The following is a 9,814-nucleotide window of genomic DNA, read 5'->3' as shown; positions in this document are numbered from 1 at the left end:
GTTTGTCAACGGACTAAGTTTGTCAATTGTCAAAGAAAGTTTGTCAACAGACAAAGTAAATTTATCAACAAAGTATATTTGTCAACAAAGTAAATTTTTCAACATCAAAGTAAATTTTTCAACATCAAAGAAAGTGGTCCTGCCCACACTAACAAAAGATGTCATTCAAAAGGGACAAGTTCTCTTCAGAAGGCAAAGCGATAACACAGGACGAAAGCCCATCTCGCTTTTAACAACATCAAGGAGAGAAGGAGAGAAAGCAAAAGCGATTTGAACCACTAGGTTAGTCTGAACAACAAAGCTTGAAATAAAGAAAAAAGTCAATAGATGCCAAGGCTGCCTTAAAAAGTCACGAGATTGAGACCCCCCATCCAACTCGCTTTGTGGCTTTTCAAACGGAGCCCTGGAGAGGTTAATGCCTTACTACAGAGTCCTGAGTGAAATAATAAACTGTCATGACAGAGAACAAGAGACAATTCTCAGGGCAAAGGAATACGAGACAATCCACTACCTTCTGAAAAGGTGCTCCACACAGAAGAGTTGATTGGCATGAATGCATCAGGCTGACAACTCTATAGCTCAGAGAGACGTCCAGGAATGAATTTTCCTCGTCAATTGGCCCAATGACGGCTTTCAGCCTCTGTCCACAATCCTGAATCAACTAAGTTTTTTTAGGTGTGGCTTCCAAAACCTGCGATGCGTCCGAGAACATAAGCATCTCCGCAAGGGAGGCGTTGACAGGAACTTCTATCGCCCATTTTCTGTCGGGCATCCCCCAACGCCTTCAAATACCAGTCCAGGGTCAGAAACAGAATGAGGGCTTAACTTTCACAGCAGAGAAGACCACTGCAAGGTGTTCCTGAACACTTGGGAAAGATGTTGCTTCCTTCCTGAACTCACAACGCAAGCTGCCGCTGTTCCTATAAGCACATCCACATGTTTCTTCCTATCCCTTTATTATTATTATTACTAACCAAACTACAACCCTAATTGGAAAAGCCAGATGCTATAAGCCCAAGGGCTCCAATAGGGAAAAATAGCCCAGTGAGGAATGGAAATAAGGAAATAAGTAAATGATGAGAACAAATTAACAATAAATCATTCTAAAAACATTAACGTCAAAACAGATATGTCATATATAAACTATAAAAGACCTATGTCAGCCTGTTCAATATAAAATCATTTGCTGCAACTTTGAATTTTTGAAGTTCTACCGATTCAACTGCCCGATTAGGAAGGTCACTCCACAACTTGGTCACAGCTGGAATAAAACTTCTAGAATACTGTGTAGTATTGAGCCTCATGATGGAGAAGGCCTGGCTATTAGAATTGACTGCCTGCCTAGTATTACGAACAGGATAGAATTGTCCAGGGAGATCTGAATGTAAAGGATGATCAGGCTTAAGAAAAATCTTATGCAGCATGCATAAAGAACTAGTTGAATCTACTGGAGACAGATATGTATATAACAGAGTTGGATTCCTGTCAAAACTGATAGTGGAATCTATTTTGCTTTGGCAAACACAATCTTTTTATGAATAACAGACATTGATTAGAAAAAGGACTCAGTAACTGGATTGTTCTATTATGACAAGTAGTTGTGACGGGACCAGCGGCATTGGAGTACTTCTACGGGGAGGAAGAAACACTTCGCTCGACTTCTGGAGTAGGGAAATTTATACTCGATTGTTTTAAAAACATTTCACGAGAGTTGGGTCCGTCTTCATTATTACTTGATAGTCGTGGACTTACCTGTGTATATTATACAATGTGACCCCTATACGAGAGTACAGGTATAGTCATTTGTTCCTGTAAGGCGACGAAAGGGTACAGCCAGGGAGAGTATGTGACACACTTGTAGATGGTTACATTATCTTCTTTTATTTGTATACTATCACCTTCCTTACGATGCCACTTTCTTTGTAAATAAAATCAATTTTTGCTTGTCTTTATTGTGATGTACGATTAAAGACACTTATACAGGTATCTGCATATGCCTAAAGCTATTCAACAAGAAAACCATATGCTGTGTTTTGGGGAACTGATTCCGGCCCCTCAGTATAAACTGGGCCCTCCCAGTTAAAGGGATGCCTCCCCATACGTATCGATACGAATGGAGACGAGGTGATGCCACCATTAGAACTAAAGTTAACATCTGTAGAATTCTACAGTCTAAGATAGCAATTCCCCAGAGACAATTAAAGTCAGCGTTCTTTAAGGTACATTTTCAAAGAGTGAAATAAGAATAGAAACCACGTTCACAATTACGCAAACGTAGCCTGAGCTTGTGGTCGTGTGGATGTGTAAACTAGACTTCGACAATGATCTCATGCAAGCAGCGAAGGACTCTGTCTACTTACTGTAAGGGAAGGCACAGCCACAACAATAAGTGTCGACATGAGCTCTGTCAAGGCCTAACATCGATGACATGATTTCTACAGCCTGGGCCTTCATTTCTTGACGTGATACCAGAGCAGCCCAAGACAGAAAGGAGACCGGAGGAGCTTCCAACATGTTGATGGAGGGTAGAGGGAACACAGGCACCTACACTTTTCATTTGGCTAATGGTAATACACAAAGTATTATTATTATTATTGAAAGCTGGGGTATAACCCTAGTTGGAAAAGCAAGATACTATAAGCCCAAGGGCTCCAACAGGGAATATAGCTCGATGAGTAAAGGAAACAAGGAAATAAACTAAAAGAGAAGAATAAACTATCAAAATAATATTTTTCAAGAAGAGTAGAAACATTCAGTTAGATTCTTCACATATAAACTATAAAAACTTAAACAAGGGGAAGAGAAATAACATAGAACAGCATGCCCAAGTGTATCTAGAAGCAAGAAAACTCTAATCCAAGAGAGTGGAAGGCTATGGTACAGAGGCTATGGCACTACCGGAGACTATAGAACAATGGATTGATTTATGGAGTGTCCTCCTAGAAGAGCTGCTTACCATAGGTAGATGAAAATGGCATTTTGGGCACATAAGCAGAACCGGAACCCATGAGAAAGGCAGGTACCCAAAGGATGTCCCAACAGAGGCTGGGATCTCCCCTGCATCGTTAGCACCAGGAACGATGAAGCCATAACACACCTTAGAGTCATTAAAATCTGGGGTATCTGTCATGACTAAGTGAAATGCCAGAATCAAAGAAAAAGGGAAAGTTTTATTCCAGCTGTGACCAAGTTGTGGAATGATCTTCCTAATCGGGTGGTTGAATCAGTAGAACTTCAAAAGTTCAAAGTTGGAGCAAATGCTTTTTTGTTGACCAGGCGGACATGAGTCTTTTTAAAGTTTATTTATGACATATTTGTTTTTGTTGTTGTTAATAGTTTATATATGACATGTCTGTTTTGACGTTGTTACTTATTTTAGAATGATTTATTGTTAATTTGTTCTCTTCATTTATTTATTTCCTTATTTCCTTTCCTCACTGGGCTATTTTTCCCTGTTGGAGCCCCTGGGCTTATAGCATCTTGCTTTTCCAACTAGGGTTGTAGCTTCGATAGTAATAATAATAATAATAATATCCACCTCAGTATTTCAACGGTAAAACCAAAGTCTTTCATACATCCAGATCGAGAAAAAGAATCCAGAGGTTATTCTGAGGGTTCGGAGGAGTGTCGACCCTGACGGAAACACTTATACTTCCTCGAGAAGGGGACCAGCCACAACACACAGCACAGGGTCGTTCCAGCATGAACTCAACATAGGGGCGGTTCCCTACCCTTGCCTGGAAACTTCATACCATCCTTATGAGGACCTTCCACGACATCAAGATGAAAATAGCTCATGCAACATTGCACACCATTTAACGTCTATAAATATGAGGTGTAGATGCAGCAGAACACGTTGAACTCGGGAATTAAGAGAGAAGACAGACATCCAAACAGGACAATGTCAAAGGCAAGAAGGAGTCAATTTGCCGCTAGAAGTCTGGCATAACCTAGGCATTACCACTACTCTCTTTCATTCTAGGCACCAGCTAAAGACTGCTCGACTAGATGCATCCACAAATAAAGACTGCAAACTTTACTCTGTGTAGTAGCAAATGTATTCTTTCAGTACTTGAACCAGTTTCTAAAACTCACTACCACGAGGTACAAAATAAACCGAGAATTAGCAGAAGTCGGTTGGGTAAAGGGGACAAGTTGTCTAGGAACCAAAATCTGTAACAATTTGGAATATATATGGAAGGAAAAACATTCCAATGTTGATTCAATTAAGGAAACAAGTTCTAAGAGACATCTAATCTTTCATATTTTCTAAGGAAATTACAAATATCTGTAACTTGGTAATTGAAAAACATCACTGAAGTCTGCAGCTCTTGTAAAATAAACTGTACTTTCTTACCATATTCCCTTTTCTCCTTCTTCAACAGCTCTTAGCGGAACATTTACATTGGAAACTTAGGAAAGAAAGAAAAACATAAAGAGTATCTAAACAGATTATCTACTTCCAAACCAGTAATGTATATCAGAGTCCGGTACATAAACACCTAAATTTGAGTGATATTACTCCTTTAGGAAGTACAAAAAATGACGCTTACTGTAACTCAGTGGCTTACACTAACTCAGAGATGCGCAGAATAATCTATGCATAAATAATTCATTGTCTTTTTAAAGTTTCAAAACCAAAACTTTGTTGGCAATCCGACGATTCAAACAACACTCGGAGCCAACTATCCGAGTCTTCCAGCACTGTTTATCTGTCAGAACTTGCCTCTTGTCTGGAATGATTCAGACCGAGAGGGCTAAAGAGTTGTCTTTCATCTATCTCAAAACTTCCATAGCTAGATGGAAGAGGGACTGTGAAAAAGTACCTCCTGTTTTGTTGACGTAAGCCACTACCGTGGAGTCGCTCATCGGCACCACAGTGTCCTGAAAGGAGCTAGTGGAATTGCTTGAGGGCTAGAAAAGCTGCCTTCATTTCCAGGAGGTTTATGTGGTACTGTCGCTCTGACTCGGACCACAGTCTGGAGGCCGTGTGGTGCAACATGCGAGCCTTCCAAATTTCTTTTGGCACATCTGTAAAATGCATCAATTCCCGGGGAGCAGAGAGGTCTACTCCCCTGATGAAACGAACGCTGGTAAGGTGAATACTGGGGAGGAGAGCATTGACGGGGAGACCCCTGTTGAGCCGAGCAATAGCGGGGCAAGTGCAACTGCCTGCTACCTGACTGAGGGTACTGTACTCAGGTAAGGTGTTGTATGACCACATTGCTTGTGCACAGTGTACTAAAAAAAATTGTCAAATCCAAGGTTTGCGAGGGAGCGATTATGGTCTAGTAAACTTGCTACTCTGGACTAGCAAGGAGATTCAGGCTGCATTAAAACTCTCGCCAAGGAAAAGTTCGCCAGCCCGCCTCCCTGTAGGTGAATGGGCGTGTCACCTAGCGAGGAGAGAATTTGTGCCAATTCGATTGTAAAGAGATGAACTAGACATTGACTGTTGTAGTTTGTACTGACTTGTGTGCAGAATAGATTTTACTTTGTCAAAAGTAAAACCCTTAGGCGATACTCCTGAAGAAGTAGCCGTAGCAGAACGGTAAACATTTTGCTATGTCCTACGGACATGACGGCAAGGGGCGGGAGCTGTAAATAACAATTGAACCTTCTCGTCGTCTCGCTCTGACAAGCTATGCTTCGAAGGGATTGAAGGCAGCATGGAGGAAGTCTCGTACTCTCGCAAAATCCTCTGGGAGGAGATCAATCGGGAGAAGGGCGTCGAACTCTTGGGGTTCGACGAGCGATCTTCGGCTGACTGTGGAAGCAAATTTGCATACCCTCAGCCAGCTGAAAAGACTCAGGCTGAGGGCAGTCATCGAAAGGAACAGGAGACACCTGACTGTAGCCAGTTTCTGGGTTCACCCAGAAGGGCTCCCCCGACGGGAAAAAAGTGTGAACCTGTAATAAGTACCAGAATGTGTTTTCTGGGATGGAAAAGTCCCCCATACAAAAGGTCTTGCCTGGTGAACCAAGAGGGAACATTCTCGACACTCATGTTGAATTCCAAGGCTTTCTAACCGTTGGCATCATCAAATTGTACAAGGAATCTCGCTGGTGTAGGAGAAGTACAAGGGACGCTGCAAACGTCCTGACTAATACCAAAAACTTATAGTATCTCTAAGGAAGGAACCACTCCCAATATAAACCTCTTGTCTCGTGTGCGAGGTGAGTGACCCAGGAAGACCTTCCCTGATAAGCCCGCTGACGGAACATACTGAAGGATTGGAGTCGTCGAAGTGTCCTTGAAAAGTCATGGAGTGGGAAAGGGAAGAAAGGCAGTTGGTGACATCCTAACCAGCAGTGCTTGGGGTCTGATCTCCCATGAACCTTGCAAGATAATACTCACAGAAGCATTTTCAAGTCCTGTAATTCCTACTGTAACTTGTTCCAAAGAAAGGGAGCATTTTGTTACAGTTTAGCTCCTCCCACAAACACATATTGAGGAGCAGTTAATGTCACTAAGATTCTGAATACGATAAGACATCTTGTGCCTCTGTGGCTAATTGCTCTTCCTTATTAAGGTGGGACTTCTGAAGACTTTAGGAGAGGAATAACAATAGGGTAAAGTAAATGTGTTCCCCTTAGTTCGCTTGTCATTCGTCCAGGAAGTGAGCAAAAGGGTGGTGCCATTTCTCCCCATCGCCCATAGGAGTGCTTGATTCTAGGAAGAGCAGGAAAGGTTGCAAATTCCTCCCAAAAGGGGAAGTATGAAAGCACTGTGGTGTCAGGTGACCATAAGCGAATGCAGAGCAGTCAAGAGAAGTTACCTGCTTCAAATTAAAACCGAGGACAAGTGGAAAGGTCCCTTGTTGCAATAAAGATCTGAAGTGTGATAATTTCATACCCAATATTGTCCCTGGAGCGCCAGACAGCCCTGTGCTCTTAGAAATGCATTTGCAATACCAGCATAACATTGAATAAAAGTACAGTATGTAAGCAATGCATTGTGCCTTTAACATTACCTTCCCTGAAGTATAAACAGATTGGGAAAGCCAGCAATATTTATTCTAAGCGAGTTAATCTAAATACTGTAAATGCCTAACCTTGCTGTACAGGCAAAAAGTGGATTTTTCAATGTGCTATAGCCACCGAACGGTCTCAGCAGAATTGGTCGACTATAACTACGAGACGAGAATGTCTTGCTCACTACTCGTTGGGCGTCATCTAAGGCGTTGTCTCTCGAATAGTTTTCTGGAAGTATAACGATAGAGAAAATGTTGGTCTGCTACAGAACAGATTACAGTAATCAAAAGAACTACAGTACATGAAAGAAACAACTCTACAACTCTGTGTTCCTGGTACATACAGTTTTTCTTGGTACAGTACAACAGTTTACTCTAAGTGGAAAGTTAGGTGCGTTCTAAGTGCATGCTATACTTCCTGATCACGTACACTAACTAGCTAATGCATTCCAACATGGTAGCCCAAACAACAGAATGTGCACACCCCGAAGACTGCGTATGAAAAGACGAAAGCGAATACACAGGAGAGGGCGAGAAGAGTTGAACGAATGCTAATAGGCAGGCGCTCATCTAAAGGAGCTCTTTCCAGTTCAAAAGAAATCCCGCTAAATGTGGTGTGCGTGTGAACAGTAGGGTGCTTGCCATCTAGATACCACATCCTTAGGCATGAACAGGTGTGATATTAAGATCCGATGGTGCGCTAAGAGTGCCATCAGTGTTACACGAGTGTCCGAAGAATCAGCTCTCATAGGACACTGTGTGAATAGGTGAATGCACATAAGAATCTGCAAGCAAGTGAATCCTCAACATCTAAAACACGACGGTCAATTTGAATACTATAGCTTCCTTAGGTGTTCCCAATAACCAACAGGTGAAGAGGCACTCCCATAAGAAAGTACGACCACAAACAGGCTAAGTGGCACTGCCATGGGAGCACAAGAGCGCATGGCAAAACGATGGGGAAACTGTCTCTCCCACCATGATTAAGTGATGAGTCAATTATATGTAATGCCTACAGATTAGTCTTTAAAGACTAATCAATTATGTAACATGGAAAAAAGAAGGGCAGAGACATTTTTTCATCCAAGTGGCAATGTCCGACGAAATCGTGGATCCGCTCTCATTGCAAAAAGACGATGTTTCACCTCTTAGTTATGCTTTACATCGTCGTCCCCAGTCCACACTTAAGAGGGAATAAAAAGCAACAGGCATGATGTTAAACTGGAACAAAAAGTGTACATATACAACAGGTACTGTACACAAAAACCGTCAGTCAACTACAGTTATTGGGAAAGCTGCAAAATATTTAATAAAAAATAAGTCAGTTGAGGATGCTGTAAACCTTCACTACACAGACTGAAAACAAAGTGGCCACTCAAGAATGCTGGAGGAGGTAAAGGCTTCCCCCGCCACCTGCCAGTAACTACCAACAACTGGTTATAATCTTAATAACCGAGTCTCAGCTACAGAAGAACTATTAAAGGACGAGGGCTTTTATCCGTGTAAGAACAATCTTCATCTCAAGTCTGAATTTTTTCAGTCATAACAATTCCAAATTAACACAAAATTAGTACAATTATATTAAAGTTTAAGCTAGGAAGATATAAATCAACAATTCTTGTTCTGAATAATAAAGGAGTCACATCTAACCTAACTAAGCAAGTTGTTAATGTAAGGTTCACAAAATTAAATAAGTGAAATTAGGAAAATGGGGTCAAAGAATGATGAAGTTCCCTCTATGGTAAATGAAGAGCTCCTGGCAAGCCATGGGTTAGGTTAGGTATGCAGTGGTAGAGGCTGACGCTTCCCTGTACTCTACTTATGCCGTTTTCTCTCGCCAAACAATCCCGGGGTCTTACTCTCCTCCAAGGGGAGACTCTACCTCTGAAACTACACATATCAAACGGAAATTAACCTGAAACAGAATTTTTCAAGATAATTACTGTATCTGAAAGTCCAAAATTACCCAACATACTACATCAAAGACTATTAATTAACTGAACATTTGTCCATGTTACGATGTGATATATAGAAGACATATTCAGCTCTATTGCAATCTTCAGTTTCTTTCTATCTTTATACAATTTTTATTTACGACACGAAACATCGATGTAAGTGGGTGACAAGTGACATCATTATTCCCCGGCCAAAGTCCTGAGTCCGGCAACGATTTTTTCAAAGCAAGGATTACCAGAGGCTTAAAGGAAACCTCAATCCTATTCTGCTATATCAGAGAGGGAGTTCCTAGCATAAGGTGCCCTCATAATCTAACCTCGATCAATGTCATTCCCAGAAGGACGTTTGAGTGGGCCTAAAGTCACCTCAAGAAGGATTTGTGGTTTTATTTTACTGTAATACAATATAATTAAAGTGATTTAACTTTACTAAAAAGCTCGTTTGAAAACCATAACAGAGATACAGCAATACATTGCCATACAGTACTGTATTAGGGATTTACAACTATATACGTAAATATACATGGCGGCCCCCTCTCTATATCATGAGTTTCTCAGGGCAGATAAATTTTACAATATACAGTATTTTTCATATATGACTTTTTACTCATAGTCCTTTTTGGATTTATAAAACCTTCAACTTATAAATAAAATAATGAAAAATTATAAAAATAATGCAAAATGAATATACAGTAAATTTCAGTTATTACTTAGCGGTTTTCAGCTATCAGAGGGAAGGGAGTTTATTACATAACACTGGCGATAACCGAGATTTTACTGTACTGCATATAATTTCATTAAAAGAAAAATATTTTCACTCCTGTCATTTGGAGCCTTTGTATAATGACGGACAGGACTTCCCTCGTTCATAGAACACCATCCAAC

The sequence above is a fragment of the Palaemon carinicauda genome, chromosome 43 (genome assembly GCF_036898095.1).
Source record: "Palaemon carinicauda isolate YSFRI2023 chromosome 43, ASM3689809v2, whole genome shotgun sequence".
Taxonomy (NCBI): Eukaryota; Metazoa; Arthropoda; class Malacostraca; order Decapoda; family Palaemonidae; genus Palaemon; species Palaemon carinicauda.
Note: the sequence above shows the minus strand (reverse complement) of the source record.